The following is a 17816-nucleotide window of genomic DNA, read 5'->3' as shown; positions in this document are numbered from 1 at the left end:
GGCGCTACCTTGACAACAGAGAACACCCAGAAGCCTGCCAGTCCTCACGGAATGTGGATCTCACTTTATCCATCAAAGCGGCAGGATGATTTCATCCGTGGCAAGATGGTATAGCTCTTTATTTCCTCCTCAGACGGCTCTAATTCTAGCAGAAACGCTCAGATGTGAAAATCTGTCAGGACAGCAACAGGTGGGGGACGGAGGACTGAGTCACCTCATCCTCCAGGGATTTTACTCTAGCCCTGATCTCAGTGTGAGGCACCATGGGGTGAAGCTCACTACCCCCCCCCCCAGCCTTCCCCCATTCCCTGACAATCCCCAATTCCCTGTCTTGGTAACCACGAAGATAACCTAGAGTGGGTAGAAAGTGGTGGGTGACAGGTACAGAGTCCCCCGAAAACACAGATTACGAGGGCCCACTCCAGTGTTCCCGATTCAGTAGGTCTGTGGAAGGGCCCGAGAATCTGCATTTCCTTCCTCCCACCCCCCTCCCCAGGCTTTACTAAGATATAATTGACATATAACACTGTGCTAGTTGTGATGATTGGATGTACGTGTATAGTGCGAAATAGGGGCGCCTGGGTGGCTCAGTGGTTGAGCATCTGCCTTTGGCTTGGGTCATGATCCTGGGGTCCTGGGATTGAGTCCTGCATTGGGCTCCCTGCAGGGAGCCTGCTTCTCCCTCTGCCTATGTATCTGCCTCTTCTCTCTCTGTGTCTCTCATGAATAAATGCAATCTTAATAAATGAATGAACGAATGAATGGATGAATAAATAAATAAATACATACATACATACTGTGAAATAATTACCACAAGGTTAGGTAACAGATGTGGTACCTCACATAGCTGCCCATTTGCGTGTGTGCGTGATGAGAACTTTTTAAGGTCTACTCTCTCAGCAACTGTCAAGGATGCACTAAAGTATGCTTAACTACAGCCACCATGCTGTAGTCCCCCTCCAGAACTTATTAACCTTATAAATGGAAGTTTATACTCTTTGATCCCCATCTCTCCCAACCTTCCCCATCCTCTACCCCTGGCAAGCACCAATCTACTCTGTTACTATGAGTCTCGTTTCTTTAGATTCCACATATCCCACTATATGAGATCATATAGGATTTGCCTTCCTCCGTCTGACTTACTTCACTCAGCACAAAAGGCATTATCTTTTTTGAGACCGTGATTTCATTTCCTTCAGATACATGCCTAGAAGTAGAATTGCTGGATCATATGCTAGTTCTAGTTTTAGTTTCCTGAGGAAGCGCTGCACTGTTTTCCTACAACGGCTGCACCGATTTACATTCCCCCCAACAGTGTACAGGGTACCCTTGTCTTCACATCCTCGAGAGCATTTGTTACCTCTCGTCTCTTTGATTATTGCCATTCTAGCATGTGTGAGGGGACATCTCTTGTGGTTTCGATTTGCGTTTCCCTGAGGATGAGTGATGTTGAACATCTTTTCGCGTACCTGTTGGCCATTTCTATGTCTTCTTTGGAAATCTCTATTCAAGTCCTTTACACATTTTTTAATCAAATTACTTGTATTTTTGCTGTTGAGTTGTATGAGTTCCTTGTATATTTTGGATACTAAATCCTGTTAAGGAATAAAATGTGGAAAGTGCTGTAGAGAAAGTGTGTACTATTATTGAGTTGTATGAGTTCCCTGTATATTTTGGATACTAATTCCTTAACAGATATATGATTTGCAGATATTTTCTCCATTCTGGGTTGCCTTTACATTTACTTGATTGTTTCTTTCGCTGTGCAGAAGCTTTTTGGTTTGATATAGTCCCATTGTTTATTTTTGCTTTTGTTGCAGGTACTCTTGGCACGATGCCCAAAAAATCATTCAAAAGACCAAAGTCAAGGCGTTTTTCCTCGAAGTTTTCATCTACCAGTTTTGTGGTTTTAAATCTTACATTTAAATCTTTAACCCATTTCGAGTTAAAGATTGGGGCCCAGTTTTATTCTTTTGCATATGGATATGCAGTTTTCCCAACACCATTTATCAAAGGAACTATCTTTTCATTAGCTCCCTTGTCAAATATTAGTTGACTACAGATGCATGGGTTTATTTCTGGGCTCTAGATTCTGTTCCATTGATCTATGTGTCTGCTCTTATGCCAGTATCTTACTGTTTTGATTACTATAGCTTAGTAATAGAGATTGATAGCAGGAAGTATACTATGTCCAGCTTTGCTCTTCTTTCTCAAGATTGCATTAGCTGTTTGGGGTCCTTAACATATCTGTTTTTATTTCTTTAAAGTCATTGGAATTTTGATAGGAGTCACATCGAATCCACAGATGACATTAGATATTATGGACATTTTAACAACATGAATGCTTCCCATCTATAAATATGAAAACATTAACACAGAAAGTATTTATTTGTGTTTTCCTCAGTAATTTTCATCAGCGCTTTATTGTTTTCAGGGTACAGATCTTTCACCTCCTTGATTAAATATATCCCTAAGTATTTTTTTATTCCTAAGTATTTTATTGTTTAGGTTGCTGTTGAGAATAGGATTGTTTTCTATTTTATTTTATTTTTTAATGTAGGCTCAATGGGTCTCATGACCCAGAGATCAAGAGTCTCATGCCATACTGATTGAGTCAGCCAGGTGCTCCTCTTTCTTTTTCAGATAGACTGATGTTAGTTACAGAAACTCAACTGATTTTTGTATGTTGATTTTTGTATTCTGCAACTTATCTGAATTTATTTATTAGTTTGATTAGTTTTTTTTTTTTTTTTTTTTTTTTTGGTGAAGTCTTTAGGGTTTCCTACATAGAAGATCGATCATGTCATCTGAAGAAACAATTTTACTTTTTCCTTTGTCATTTGGATGCTTTTTATTTCTTTTCTTGCCTGATTGTTCTATCTAGGACTTCCAGTCTCTCCAGTCTCTCCAAATAGGAGAGGTGAGAGTGAGCAGCCTTGTTTTATTCCTAATCTTAGTGGAAAAGTTTTCAATATTCCACTACTGAGTATGATGTTAGCTGTGAGCATGTCACATATGGCCTTTATTATGTTGAGTCAAATTTCTTCTATACGAAACAGGTTAGAATCTGCATTTCTAACATGTTCCCAGGTGATGCTGATGTAGTTGGACTAGAAACCACATTTTGGGAAAAACTTGGATCTCAGGAATAAAGATCTTCCTTCATGGGACTCAAGTGGGAATGGGGTTGTGCTCAGGATAATTCAAAATGTACTAGACCTGATGAAATCATATTCCATAGAAAGACTTCGGGACTATGTGATTCCCAGGAGATTCTCTATACACACACACACACACACACACATGTAGGAAGATGCAGGGCACACTGCAAATAATTCAAAATAAATTAGACACATGGTCAATCCTTCCCCTTGAATAAATCACACACTAGTGGAGGAAAAGATACAAAAATAAAGAACAATGTGGAAAGTGCTGTAGAGAGAGTATGTACTAAATGTGGCTAGAGGGATCCCTGGGTGGCGCAGCGGTTTGGCGCCTGCCTTTGGCCCAGGGCGCGATCCTGGAGACCCAGGATCGAATCCCACATCAGGCTCCCTGCATGAAGCCTGCTTCTCCCTCTGCCTGTGTCTCTGCCTCTCTCTCTCTCTCTCTCTGACTATCATAAATAAATAAAATTTTACAAGAATGTGGCTAGAGCCCAAAAGAGTAAGCAATTAACCACCCCCGGAAGTTAGGAAAGTTTTCAAAAAGAAGGTGGAATGGGTACTTGAATAGTGAATAGAAGTAGAAAGGTGAAATAGGGAGTTTCAGGCTCTGAAAGGAGCAGATATGAAAGACAGCTTAGGCAGCTGAAAGAGGCTGGTATACACAGAAAATAACAGAATTTCATGTGTATTTGAGGAATGTTTAGAGAGGAGCATGTGTAGATCTCTAAATGTCATTCTAAGGAGTTGAACCTTGTAATAACCAAAAGATTTTCAGGTCAGATCTATGTTTGCATGAGAGACCAGCTCACTATCCTCCTGGAATTATTTTGGCTCCAGTTCAGTTCCCTAAAGCCTCCAAAGCCTCCAAATCCATCCTGGAGTTTGAGGAAGGGTTGACCACAGAAATCAAATAGACTCAATAAATTTACTGAGAAATTGAGACACAGCACAGAGACCACCCAACAAGCTGCTATCTGGAGGCTACGACATACAAGGGTGAGATCTCAAGAAGCTCACATGGCCAGATATTGGCAGGAATTTTCAGAGTTGGGCCACCTGATGAGCCACCCATGCATGTCAGCCATGTGAGTGTTCTACTGGTAGTAATGAGGCTGTGGAAACTGCTTGATGTAAAGTCACTGAACACGACACAGACATGAATCAAGTATACAATAATGATAAAAGGTAATAAGATAGCTACTGTATGAGCATGAATTTTGTAGTAAAAAAGTTCAGATGGGGACGGCTGGGTGGCTCAGCTGTTGAGCATCTGCCTTAAGCCTAGGGCATGATCCTGGAGACCTGGGATCGAGTCCCACGTTGGGCTCCCTGCATGGAGCCTGCTTCTCCCTCTACCTATGTCTCTGCCTCTGTGTGTGTGTCTCATGAATAAATAAATAAAAGCTTCTTTAAAAAATTCAGATGTACAAAACCAGAACTTTTGAAAAATTATTTCCCTATAATTCACCTACCTTATAGCCTTCAAACCTCCATTTCACCTGGAGCAGAAAGCTTTGTCTAGTAACTTCCAGGAAAACTCAATCAATTCAGACTACTCACCCTCTCCTTTTAATTTTTGTTACCCAGAGACTGTTTCAACCATGGGGACTTGAGTAGCCATTGTGTGCCACTGGTAGACAGCATCTTGTCATATCTTGTGTCTACTACTTGGTCTTATGTTGTGTCTACTACTAACATATCTAGCCAGATGTTTTTACTCTTTGGGTCACTAACCACACTGCAGCTGCTCTGAACCATGCAGGCTCCCCTCTGCCCTCTGAACATCAGAGCTACGCTGGGCTATGCTGATTCACCTGCATCCTTCTTACTTAGATGTCAGGGCTCTCAGGTTCAGTGTCCACTGAACTTCAGTGTCCACTGAAGTGTGCCACTTCTGCACCCCTCTCAAGGACAAGAAAATTTTGTCTACTCTTCCACACTACTTCAGGGATGAGGAAACTTGATGATCGTGGGCTGTCAACTCTTCACTTTTTAAGTAAACCACTCTACCATTTTTAATCTACTGCGATTCAGTTGGTGCAGAGAGAAGGTCCTGAATCTAAGAGGCTTTCTGTCTTCTCAGGCTTCACCCAGGAAGCAAAGCACAAGTATTCCTTCTCTGGAACTTCCTCCAGACTTATCCGGGCTTTCCATTGTCTAACTTCTGCCAAGAACTCATCCCAGGTGGTATGGGATCCTTTCTCCAGCACGCACCAGCTCTGATTATAGCCCTTCTAATCAACCTCCTACCACCAACTGATTGAATTCATGTGTCTTTTTGAGCACTAAAAGTGATTACGATATATTTTTTTTAAATAAACTTCAGGGGTGCCTGGGTGGCTCAGTTGGTTGAGCGTCCAATTTTTTTATTTAGGCTCAGGTCATGATTTCAGGGTCATGAGATCAAGCCCCGTGTCAGGCTCTGCACTCAGCACAGAGTCTGCTGGAGATTCTCTGCCTCTGCCCCTCCCCCAGCTCGAGCTCTCACTCTCTTTCTCTAAAATAAATAAATAAAATCTTTAAAAATAATAATAATTAACTTCAGCTACTTCCAAATAATTTGGATAATATACCTGGGTCACTCATTTATTAATTTATCATTCATATCTACTATTATATCAAATATATCCTAAGCACTAGGATATGTCAAGATATAAAACATGAAAAAAATCTCTACAGGGGCACCTGTGTGACTCAGTCAGTGGATTGTCCAACTCTTGGTTATGGCTCAGGTCATGATCATAGAGTCATAGGATGGAGCCCTGTGTTAGGCTCCATGCTGGGCACAGAGTCTGCGTGGAAGTCTCTCCCTCTCCTCCTGTGCCCCTCTCCTCACTCATACTCGGTCTCTCTCTCTCTCTCTCTCAAAAATAAATTTTTAAAATCTTTTAAAATATTTTTAAATAAAATTAAAATAAAAATTTAAAAATCTCTGGACTCACAAAGCGCCTCCTTCGAACAAGGGAGGAGACTATAAACTATAAGTGCAAAACTTATTATATTATTATATTTGGTATACTGTAAATTCCATAAGATTGCATAATAGAATATTAGAAGATGACACATGTTATAGGGGGAAAAAATCCCAGTGCTAGAGGCTGAATGCAAGCCAATAAATCAAGTTCTACAAGTATGGGGCCCCTGCACCAGTATTTTCTAACAGCTCCTCCAGTGATTCTAGTGTGTAGTTGGACTTAGAACCATTGCCCTTGTCTATGGAAATTATCACTAATACCGTGTGTGGGGTTCTTTGTTTTTTCTTATTAATTCATTTATTCATTAATTCATTCAGTAAACAGATGTTTGTTTATTTAATATTTATGTATTTGCATGTGTTTGTTTAAATATTTATTTATTAAAATACAGTGCCTCCATTTTCCAGCCTGTTCTAAACACCAGGGATACAACAGTGAAGAAAAGAGACAAGGTCCTTCCTTGCTCTCATGCTGCTCCTTTCATGCTTTTTCCTTTCATCATTTCATTAATTCTCACAACACAGTTATGCAGTGATATTTATTAGCCCCTCTTCACAGGTGAGGAAACTGAGCCTTCAAGTTCAGACACTTGCCCAAAGTCTTACAGCTACTACATGACAGATCTAGGACTCATACCCAGGTCAGAAAGAACCAAAAGACTATATTCTTATAACCTCTCTCACGGCATTTCCCAGTGAAAGGCCCTTATTCATGTTTCTTTCCATCTTATTTTCACTACTTCATGATGGACCAGTTTCATGATATAATTTAATGGAATTAAATTTGAACAGCTCAAAATTGCATAATTGATTACATTCAGTTTCCATCACAAATTACTAATTTGATTCACACCTGCTGATGTGACACCTGGAAGAAGGGAGTCAATGTGGGTGGGTGGTTAGGCCTTATTGGTCTACAATAGATGTGCTAATTGCATAAAATAAATGTTATTTAAAAATTTCCAGTGGGCTGTGATTAGGCAAGCCACATTGCTATCATCAGCTTACCTGTTGGACACCTGGAAATTATTGTAATCAGCCTAGTAAATTCTGAAATTAATTTTCATTAAATCTCCCTATTGATTCATTGAGACTATCTCAGTGTATCTTATGAGATGTTCTCACTGTATCTCTCATACACAGAGATATGCATCTCATAGGATATATCATACATAATATGACATATTTATTCAAGTTCTAAATCTTTATCAACATTTCACATTCAGTATAATTGTGAGTTATTTTAATGATAGATGCTATTCTGAGCTGAATAGCGTTCCCCCAAAGCTCAAATGTTCAAGCACTGGCCCCCAGGATCTCTGAATGTGACTGTATTTGGAGATAGGGCCTTTTAAAGAGGTGAATGAGTTAAATGAAGCCATTAGGGCATCCAATGTAACTGGAATCCATTATAAAAAGAGAAAAATTTGGGCGTACAGAGAAATATCAGGAATGCACACACACAGAGGAAAGACCATGTGAGGACACGGCGAGAAAGTGGCCAACTGCAAGCCCAGGAAAGAGGCCTCAGAAGACACCAAACTTGTCAATCCCTTGATGTTGGACCTCTAGCCTCCAAACTTTGACAAAACAAATGTCTGTTGCTTAAGCCACCCTGTCTGTAGTATTCTATTATGGCAGCTGTAGAAACTAAAATGAATACATGTGCATATTACACTCAATTTAACAAATAATACCACCCTATGTCTGAGGTAAAACTATACTGTTGGAGACGTCGTAGACCCTTTTGTCAAAGAACTTAGAGACTCTTAGAAACACACCTAGATGAGACAATTAGGAATAACAGAAGGTCTAATGGAGGAAAGAGCTACCCTGAGGGGATCAAACCAAGGCAGATCAACATGGATCACAGAAAGAACAGAGTTTTGAAAAGAAGGGAGGCATTGAGGTTGGGTGGGGTGGGAAAGGAATGGAGAGTAGAGAGCGAAGGTGTATGAGACAGTAAAACACAGAAGACAAGAGTACATGCTTTGGAGCAGTCATTGCCACTTACTAGATATGTGATCTTCAGCAAGTTGCCTTCAAGTAGAGATGTTAAAGCACACTGCAGGGTTGTGGTGAAGGCTCACTGTGACAGTGCTAGAGGAGCAATTTGCTGGCATGAATTAATCTCTCAATAAGTGTAATAGGAATTTGGGGGGACAGTCTCACTCAGAAAAAAGATTCAGGTGTGCCAGGTGCTGTTTTAAACAGTTCACAAGTATTAATTGTTTATACACTCATAATGTATATGAGTACATACTCCATTGAGTAGGCCTGTTACTAATTATCCCTATTTTATAGATGAAGAAACTGCACTGGGAAAAAGTGGCATAAGTAGCCCAGAGCTGCAGTTAGTAACAGAGGAGGGATCAGAGTGCAAATAATTCTGCCCCAGACCCGCTACACTACACACGCACGCAGACCCACATCTAAAGCATGTAGAGTGCTCCACATAAACAAGCTCTTAGAGTCCTCTTGACTTATTAATGAGGACACTGAGGCACAGAGGGGGTCCTAAGTTACTATATTATGACATATATGTAGCAGGAAAGCAGCAGAGCTGGAATTCAGATTCAGTCTTTCCTAATCGTTGCCCCAGATCTTCCTTCAGCTCAGCCCTGGCTCTTTTCAAAATATGTTAAACTGGAAACTTTCAGGAGTTTTATCTCTTTTTTTTTTTTTTTTTCCAGGAGAATACAGACTTTACAACCTTCCCAAAGAATTCTGCTGACTTTCGCCAGACTCTGGGTACTTCCTACTTCTCCATGTGACTATCATGAACAAAAAAAAAAAAAAAAAAAAAAAAACCTATCAGACTCGGGAACTGATAAAACCAAAAAAAAAAAAAAAAAAAAAATCTCAAAATGTGAATTCTGTGACTACAGGGAGAAAAAGAAAATTGAAATACAATAAGTGTATGTATGCATAATAAAAGCTAATATCAGTTAAGGCCCTAGTCTATGTCCAGCACATTAACTGCATATTCTCATTGAATCCTCACACCAACCCTTAGAGATAGATGCCATTAGAGATGAGGAGACTGGGGATAAGCCAGATGAAGTAACTCATTCAAGTCTGAAAAGCTGCCAGCGGGGGAGCAGGGGAACTCAGAACCAGAGCTGTCAGGCTTCGATGCCCACTCTCCTAACTCTACACTCTATTACCTCCAACGCTCTTCTCCCTACTTCACTCACACTTGAATGCCTTACCTTCTCTCCAAATCCTAATCGTGTTCCAAAGCATCAGTTCCCAATTTCCCTGTCCCACCCATAGCCATTTACACCAAAACACAGGCAGCAAAATCACCCCCGGTGCCTGGTTCTTGTAGCTTCCTGGGCCCCACCCCCCTAACTAAATGAATCTATAACTGAGGAAAGTGGGGTTTGACTCTGCACTGGGGGGTTCTGAAGCTCACTAATGTTTGAGAATATTGCCTTGCACTGCCCCGCATGAAATTTGTGTACTAATTACAAGTTGACCCAGAGGACATTTGGAGTCAAGCAAGAGTTGCATCAGCTCCAAGTAGATTTGTTACAAAGATAGGTATCTGACATTTCTCATAAAGCAAGACACAAACGTTTATTGGGCTCTTAAATTAGCTGACCAAAGCTGGATTATTCATAATGTAGCTTAACTACAGAACTAGTTGAATTTTGGTACTAATAACTGAAGAATCATTAAGTACAGACACAAAGAGAAAACATAGTAGTTTGCAAAATGCTTATTTCCCGGGGTTCATGTTTACTGCCTATTTGTGAGTCAAAGAGTATCCATACCCTTTTGACATTTCCACTCCAAACACACAGATGTATAAGAAAGGAAAATGGGTGCCAGACATTTAAATCAAGGTCTGTAAGAAGCCACTTCTAAAACCCAGGTGGCTAATTCAAATTAGAAGGAGGAGCCAAAAAAAACCCCACATTTTCAATAACATTTATGAAGCACTGATTTCCCTTTCTTCCTAACCTAGACATACTCCATTCACTTCAGAAATACCACCCTGAATACAAACATGATTAACAATGATGATTTGGAGTATTTACAGTAAAGCAGCTTCATCAATATTAATGAACATTTATTGAGCACCTACTATGTAAAATGAAATAAAAATTTGAAAAATACTGAAGCTCTATGCCATGGAGACCTAAAAATTTCAGTATCTGAAAGAATGATTAAACAGAGTCCTGAGAGGACATGGAGCATTTAAGAAGCTTCTACATTCAGTCTGACCAAAGGGATCATAAAATAATAATAATAATAATAATAATAATAATAATAATAATAATAAAAACCTAGAATATAAGTTTTCCCAACTGCCTCATCAACTAGCAGGATTCAGGAAGCAGCAACAGCCTTCTCCTAGCCACCCTTGTATCTCTCCAGAGCAACTGTGGTTGAACAAATGATTCCTTGGCCTGCTCAATGACTCCAGATAATTTAACAAAAAAAATCCATGCATCTTCTACCACATTATTTTTTTAGTATCTGTTAAGAAAGTGCATATTGTTGAAGGTACCATAAATTCAGTATTATCTTAACATTAACTTCTATTTTATTATGCACAGCAGTATCTACATTCATATATCTAAAAGGAGTTAAATCAAAGGATTATTCAGTCTACAAGCAATGCTTGGTGCACTGGGAAATTAGAAGATGCTCGTAATAATCTCAAGGGCCCAGAGGAGAGGTGTGAGTCCCACAGGCCAAGATCTGTTGCCCTGGCCTATTATCTCAAAGGATTTCCTCCCAGACTCCTCTCCTTAATTGGTCTTTTAAAAGAGGTCCCTAATGCCCCAGTGAAAACGGGGAGGTTACACCTGTTTGGAAATGGGAAGGCTTACAGCAAACACTAGCTTCTCCAGATGGTTTACAGCAGCATTTTTGAAAGCTGTCAGGGTCTTCACAGTGTGTAGAATCGGGGACTGAGACTAGATTGTCCCAGAGCAACTCTTACATTCTCTCTGAAGATCTGATTTCACCTCAGAGGATATCCTGACTGCCATGCAGCATGGTAGGTAGTAAAAGGATGAAGGAAAAAAAAAAAAAAAAGCATTGTCAAGCAGGTCGTAAATGTCCAATTCTCTCTAAGGGAGGCGAGCATTGTCCTTAAGAATAGTTACACTATAAAGCTGTAGGCAGCAGAGAAGTGGGTAAAGCAGATCATACTTAAGGTTTATTTCTCAAAAGTCAAACATGATTTCAGTTTGGGGTCATCCACCAAGCATGAAGGTTGTGGATAACAGTATTATTAATATTCCATAAATTCTTTATATAGTACTCAGAGGAAAATCATCATTTGTAATATTTATCTGGTGCTTGAATGAGAACATGTGATAATATGACAATTCAATTTTCTACTTTGACATTTCAAATATGACCAAGTCATGATAATCAATCAGTAATACATTTATCATCTACATGAAGCCAATTATGCGCCAATAATCAGTGAAATTTCGAACTTGTAACCTAGACCCGTGTGCAGTGGCGACAGGGAAGGTGGAGACATTTGCTATAATTATGCTGTTATTGCTTCTAACAAAATGTTTTATACCTGAAAGGGCAGGCAGTGCTTTTAAAACCTCAATTCGAGGCTGGCTCTTTATTACAAATTGCCTTTTGAATCATAAGCTTTTTAGAAGGGCAACAGGAGACGCAGTCATCATAGGACAGCATGAGCAGACGGCTTGGGAATCAGATAGACGTGGTTCAAATCCCAGTTCTGCACACATCAACGGAGTGACCCCTGGCAAGTGATTTACACACTCTAAGCCTCAGTCTTCCCATCTATAAAGCGGAGGCAATAATTACCCCACAAGGTTGACTAAGGATTGGTACTCAAAAAAATAGGAGCTCTCATGATAACCATAAGCCTAAAACTGAAGCCTGAAGGTTTAGGTCATGTTTTAAAAAGAATAATTTTAAAACTTCCTATCTAAGTGAACCAAGGCTGAGAGAAGAAAAACATTTAAAACCTAGCACTCATTATAATCAAGTATCTTTTAAAATATTCTGATTGCCAGACAACAATTATATGCGCTATTTTAATATCATAAAACAGTTGTACTTCCTTCTTTGTTTATTGCATTGTGAAATCCCATGTTAGAATTACAGGCATGTAAACCAGGGCCATTAAGAATAGCTGCAAAAGGCACTTACTGATGCATCATTTAGCCTGCAGCCTGTCTTTGGAAGAGAGAAACCCAAATGGCCCCTTCTTTCAAATATCACCCAGATATACAGTGTTCATTTGAGATCATCTAAATAGTGTTTGTGTGTGGGCATGCACACATGCGTGCATGCATTTTAACTCAACTTTCAGTGACACCTGATATTTTTCTTCCCTTATGAGACAGTTAAGAATACTCTCTGTGACAAGGATGGATATGGAGGTAGCCAATAGGCATGGGATCTGCCGCCGTAGGAATCTTCCCACCCATCTCTCCCACGGTCCCAAACAGCAGGCCTAAGCCCTTGTGAAACTACAGAGTGGTTGCCAGGGGCCCTTGAATCAGTATGAGCGCAACCAGTCACAGCGTGCAGAACCCACAAAGCAGATTATCACAAAGAATGCGTGTTTCAGTCACCTACCTACCCGCTGTACGATCACCACCTCAACATGTGGGAGCTTGAAACAAAATTGCTCTCCAATAACTCTGTGGGTTGACTGGTGGTTCCATTGCTCTGCATGGCATCAATGGGAATGCTGGATGGCTGCAGCCGACTAGGGACTTGATTGGGCTAGAACATCCCAGATGGTTCACTTCCATGATTGCCTGCTAATGGGTCTTAGCCAGGAGCTCAGCTGAGGCTATCAACTAAAACACCCACAGGTGGACTCCACATGTAGTCTGAGTTTCTTACAGTTTGGTGGTTGGGCGGCAAAAGGTAGCACCCAAAAAAGGGAGCAGGACAAAGAACCAGATGGAAGCAGCAGGGCTTCTATGGCTTTGGCTGGGAAACCACACAGTGCCATTTCCACCGCATCCTACTGGCCAACAACTCACAGGGCTAACCTGACTTAAGGGCAAGGCAATTAGACCTTAATTACTTCTTGATGTGGGAATACTGCTATCTTTCAAGTGTTTCTCAATGTGTAATTGATAAAATACAAACTAATTGAAGGCAGGGACACCTGGGTGGTTCAGTGGTTGAGCATCTGCCTTCTGCTCAGGACGTGATCCTGGTATCCAGATCGAGTCCCACATCTGGCTCCCTGCATGGAGCCAGCTTCTCCCTCTGCCTGTGTCTCTGCCTTTCTCTCTCTCTATCTCTGTGTCTCTCATGAATAAATAAATAAAATCTTAAAAATTAATTGAAGGCATACTGAATCATTGGCAAATTTCAGTCATTAGTTATCAGTTATCTTTTCAATGAACTCATAAAAATGTGTACTCTATCAAGATGATTAAGAATTCAAACTCTGCAGACAGGTTTGAATTTAAATCCCTAGATCTATGGGTTGCATAGCCTTGAGAAAATCCTGAAGCCTCATTTTCTCTACTTCTAAATGGGTGGTCGAAGGGGACTTCACAGAGTAGTTCCAAGGATTGGACAAGAAAATGCACAGCAGATGTCTAGGACTCAGAAACAGCTCTTATAAAAAAGAAAGAAAGAAAGAAGAAAGAAAGAAAGAAAGAAAGAAAGAAAGAAAGAAAGAAAGAAAGAAAGAAAGAAAGAAAGAAAGAAAGAAAAGAAAAAAGAAAGAAAGAAAAGAAAAGAAAAGAAAAGAAAAGAAAAGAAAAGAAAAAAGAAAAGAAAAGAAACAGCTCTTATAGCTACTGTAATGCCAGGAAGCTACAGTAACAGAGCTAACTCTGGCCCCTTCCCTGGTCCCCTCCCCCAGCCCCCAACCCCCAGCCCCCAAGGCCTTCCCTCACTTCCTCCTGTATGTTATTTGAACGAGTGATTGCGACAATGCCTGCTGTGGCTGGAAGTGTCTATAGCTAGAAACTCACTAGAGAGATATTTTAATACTGATTTATGCAAAATATGTATTAACGTCAAACATAATTTAAGGGTCAAGATGTTGATGGAAGAAAAGGAAAAACTGGAAAAGTACCCTTATTATAATCAAAAATTCTTTTTAAATTCTCAAAAGCCCACCACCTGACAAGCCAAGAGCCAACTCCTACATATTAATCACACATGGTAGGTTGGTTCTGGTCCACTTGTCACATTTCTTGGGACAAAACTGACCAAGAGGCAGCAGTGGGCTCTAGTGAGTTAAAAGCAGTCTCCAGGTGCACAGTGGGCAGATGCATTCCCAAGCCAATGGAAGCAGGACCAGGAGGGGCTGCAGGCCAACTCTGACCAGATAACCAGAAACCTAAAGAACTTCTGAATCCAGCCTGTGCAGTTATTTTAACACAAGTAGATTACATCAATGGAAGGAAGGAAAGAAAGCAAGTGGAAGCCACAAGTCCAATCACATTAGTACTGGAAGTTCACAAAAAGAATTTTGCTGGGTTCCTTGGGGCTGGTTTTCCTCCTGCCTGTTCTAAGCCTCTCTTTCCCACCTGGAGTAGAAAACTGCACAGTACGGCATCTGACCCAAACTTAGTCCGATCACGTCCAAGGGTAGCCCAGCAAGTTCATGGTAAACTGAGAGCTCCACAGAGATTTGAAAGAGGACATTTTGCTACATTTAAATATTTTATTGGAAGAAAGAAAGGGAGCTCTCTAGCTCTAAGCGATGGAAGTGACTAGCTCATGAAAAAGTAAACTGGGGACACCTGGGTGGCTCAGTGGTTGAGCGTCTGCCTTTGGCCCAGGGCGTGATCCTGGAGTCTAGGGATCGAGTCCCACATCGGGCTCCCAGCATACAGCCTGCTTCTCCCTTTGTCTGTGTCTCTGCCTCTCTCTGTGTCTGTCATAAATAAATAAATAAAATCTTAAAAAAGAAAAGAAATTTAAAAAAGAAAGTAAACTGGTCCAGCAAGCATAATGCATGAGGTTTCTCTCCCAGAATCAGAAGCCAACCAGAGTTATGTCCATGCGTTGAGCCACGGAATCTGCTTAGAAGACTTTTAGGAAACTCTGAGGGCAAAGATATTTCTCGAAGTTCAATGGGCAGGACCTCTCTCTATGTGGCACAGCCCTGGTATGTCATGGGTAAAATGAGATTCTAATAAAGCTCTTCGGGCATCCCTAGTGTAACAGTTTTATAAAAAGCTGATGGAGGGGGCACCTGAGTGGCCCAGCGGTTGAGCACCTGCCTTCAGCCCAAGGCCTAATCCTGGAGCCCCAGGATCGAGTCCCACGTTGGGCTCCCTGCATGGAGCCTGCTCCTCCATTTGCCTGTGTCCCTTTCTCTCTCTCTCTCTCTCAATCTGTGTCTCTCATGAATAAATAAATAAAATCTTTTTTAAAAAAGCTGATAAAAAGATCTTCCTACCTCTGCATTCCATGCTGTATTAGATGCTGTTATATATTAGGACCCCTAAGACTCCCACTAAGATTTTCACAACATATTACAGTATTTGCTACACTGTTGAGAGCCACTTTTATAGGCTTACCCTCCCTTAATTTATAAGCTAAAAGGGACTGCCACCATTCACCATTCCTGGTGCTGCCTTTCACATTCTTGTTAGTGCCACCAAACAAGAATCCACTTTCGAGGACTGCCAAGTCCCTCAGAGAATCTCTCCAGTACCCCCAAAAGCCTTGGCAGCCATCTGGTCTTGACTTTGATGTGAATTGCTTATATTTTTTCGTTGAAACTCAAGACATTGTATTTGGATGATTGGGGGGCTCAGATGAATCTCAGTGCTTTTTGCCCTTTTCCAAAAATTCTCACTGGCCAGACTATTTTCATTGAATAGAAGGGCCTACCTTCTGTAATCGGTGATACAAGCCTGCCAGTAATCCTTTGATGATATTCAAATGATCGTCCCACATTCTCAGGCAGCCATTCATTACCTAAAACCATGATATCAGAGAAAACTAGGTTTATATCTCATAGAATTAAATTCCACCCACTACACCCTGCCAACTACTTGCATTTAAATGTACACTTAATTGGATGGGAGGTTAGCCAGGCAAAGGTGACAGATCTGCGGCCACCAGGCCATGTGGAATTGACTGTCACTCATTAAAGTTATCCTTAAGATAAAGATTTAAATCTATTTCATTTCCTTGCTTGGTATCACCAAAGTAAATAGGACTAAGACACGGGAATTAAAGAAGATTTTCCAGCCAAGAACATTGACAGCTGAAATATAATCAGTTTCTAAGATTTATAATGCTATTGACTTTTCTTTTGCATCATAAATTTCACTGCTGACTCTCTGCCTGGGTTTTATTATAATATCATATCATATTAGGGAGATCAGCTTTGCTGGTGACGAATGAAAATCACTGATATGAAAAAATCCCCATTATCAGCTCATCACCTAATCATATTAGCATCTTCGTATCCTATTATCAACTTTTTTATATAAAATAACATTTCCTAATGACGGGGATTTCGCTAATGCTATATGAGTGGTACTAATATCATTTGAGAGTTCTCACCATCCACATCCTACTTGAAAGCAGAGTGTATTTGTTTTCTACACAGACTTTGAAAACCACAGATGGTGTCTAGAAATTCAGGCAAAAGTGATGCTTTGTGGAAAAGCTGTCCTCTTGATTAGCATTGAGGGCCCTTTACAATTTGATGACAACCTTTAACTGATAGCATGATGATTCACAACTCTGGAAGGTAGTTGCGGCCGATAGAAAAAGTAGCAATCTGCTAACCTACCAAATGCAAGTAGAATATATCTAATTTCTTTAGTTTTTGCTCATACTATTCTCAAAGTCAAACTGGGATAAAGTTCAGCTGAGATAACTATTACTCAATACCAACTGCTTGTCAAATGCCACTGGATGAGGTTTCTACCTATTTATTTCCCTTCATAGCATTTTTTTTTAAGATTTCATTTATTTATTCTTGAGAGAAAGAGAGAGAGAGAGAGAGAGAGAGGCAGACACAGGCAGAGAGAGAAGCAGGCTCCATGCAGGGAGCCTGATGTGGGACTTGATCCTGGGACTCCAGGATCATGCCCTGGGCCAAAGACAGATGCTTAACCGCTGAGCCATCCAGGGATCCCCCATAGTATTTTTTTTTTATTTTACTTTTTAAGTAGGCTCCATGCCCAACATGGGGCTTGAACTCATGACCCTGACATCGAGAGTCACACGTTCTACTGACTGAGCCAGCCAGGCACCCCCCACCACCTCCACCTATTTCTTAGCAAACTCATAACTTTCTTAAATTGGTTGAAACTGGTAAAGAGAAAACATGGCATTTCTAAAATTCATTTTTTAGAATGTGATCGAGTCACTGGAGTTTGTGGCTATATCTGCAAGATGCTGAACCAGTCAATCACCTCAGCGATTCAGTATGACAACCAGTCAATGCAGTGAGAAAATCAATTTTATCAGCTCATTGAACTGAACTGATGCCTGTGGACACATGCAAATCAAAGGCCCCTCCATGGCTTCCTAGTGCCACCATGATAGCTGCTTCTCTGTCATCACAGTGAGGTAAGGGTCTCACCCAGCCCCAGTCTCCAGTATAGGGGGGCCCTGGCTCGCTCAGGTATTTTGAAATTCCCTTGGCATCTGGCACTGAACTAGGAGACCCTAGCTGGGCAGCACCAAACTCCAACCCAGCCAATGCAGCCTAA

The 17816-nt window shown here is 40.7% G+C and overlaps 1 long non-coding RNA gene across 1 annotated transcript; it reads left to right on the top strand.

Moving 5' to 3' along the window:
• Positions 1-37: 37 nt before the first annotated feature.
• LOC140616819 (uncharacterized) lies at positions 38-9093 on the top strand. The gene is made up of 2 exons (XR_012017153.1): positions 38-190; positions 8835-9093. It is a non-coding gene; the product is annotated as an uncharacterized lncRNA (long non-coding RNA).
• The last annotated feature ends 8723 nt before the right edge of the window (positions 9094-17816 follow it).

This window comes from Canis lupus, chromosome 25 (genome assembly GCF_048164855.1).
Source record: "Canis lupus baileyi chromosome 25, mCanLup2.hap1, whole genome shotgun sequence".
Lineage (NCBI taxonomy): Eukaryota > Metazoa > Chordata > Mammalia > Carnivora > Canidae > Canis > Canis lupus.
This window is presented reverse-complemented; position numbering and strand designations above follow the sequence as displayed.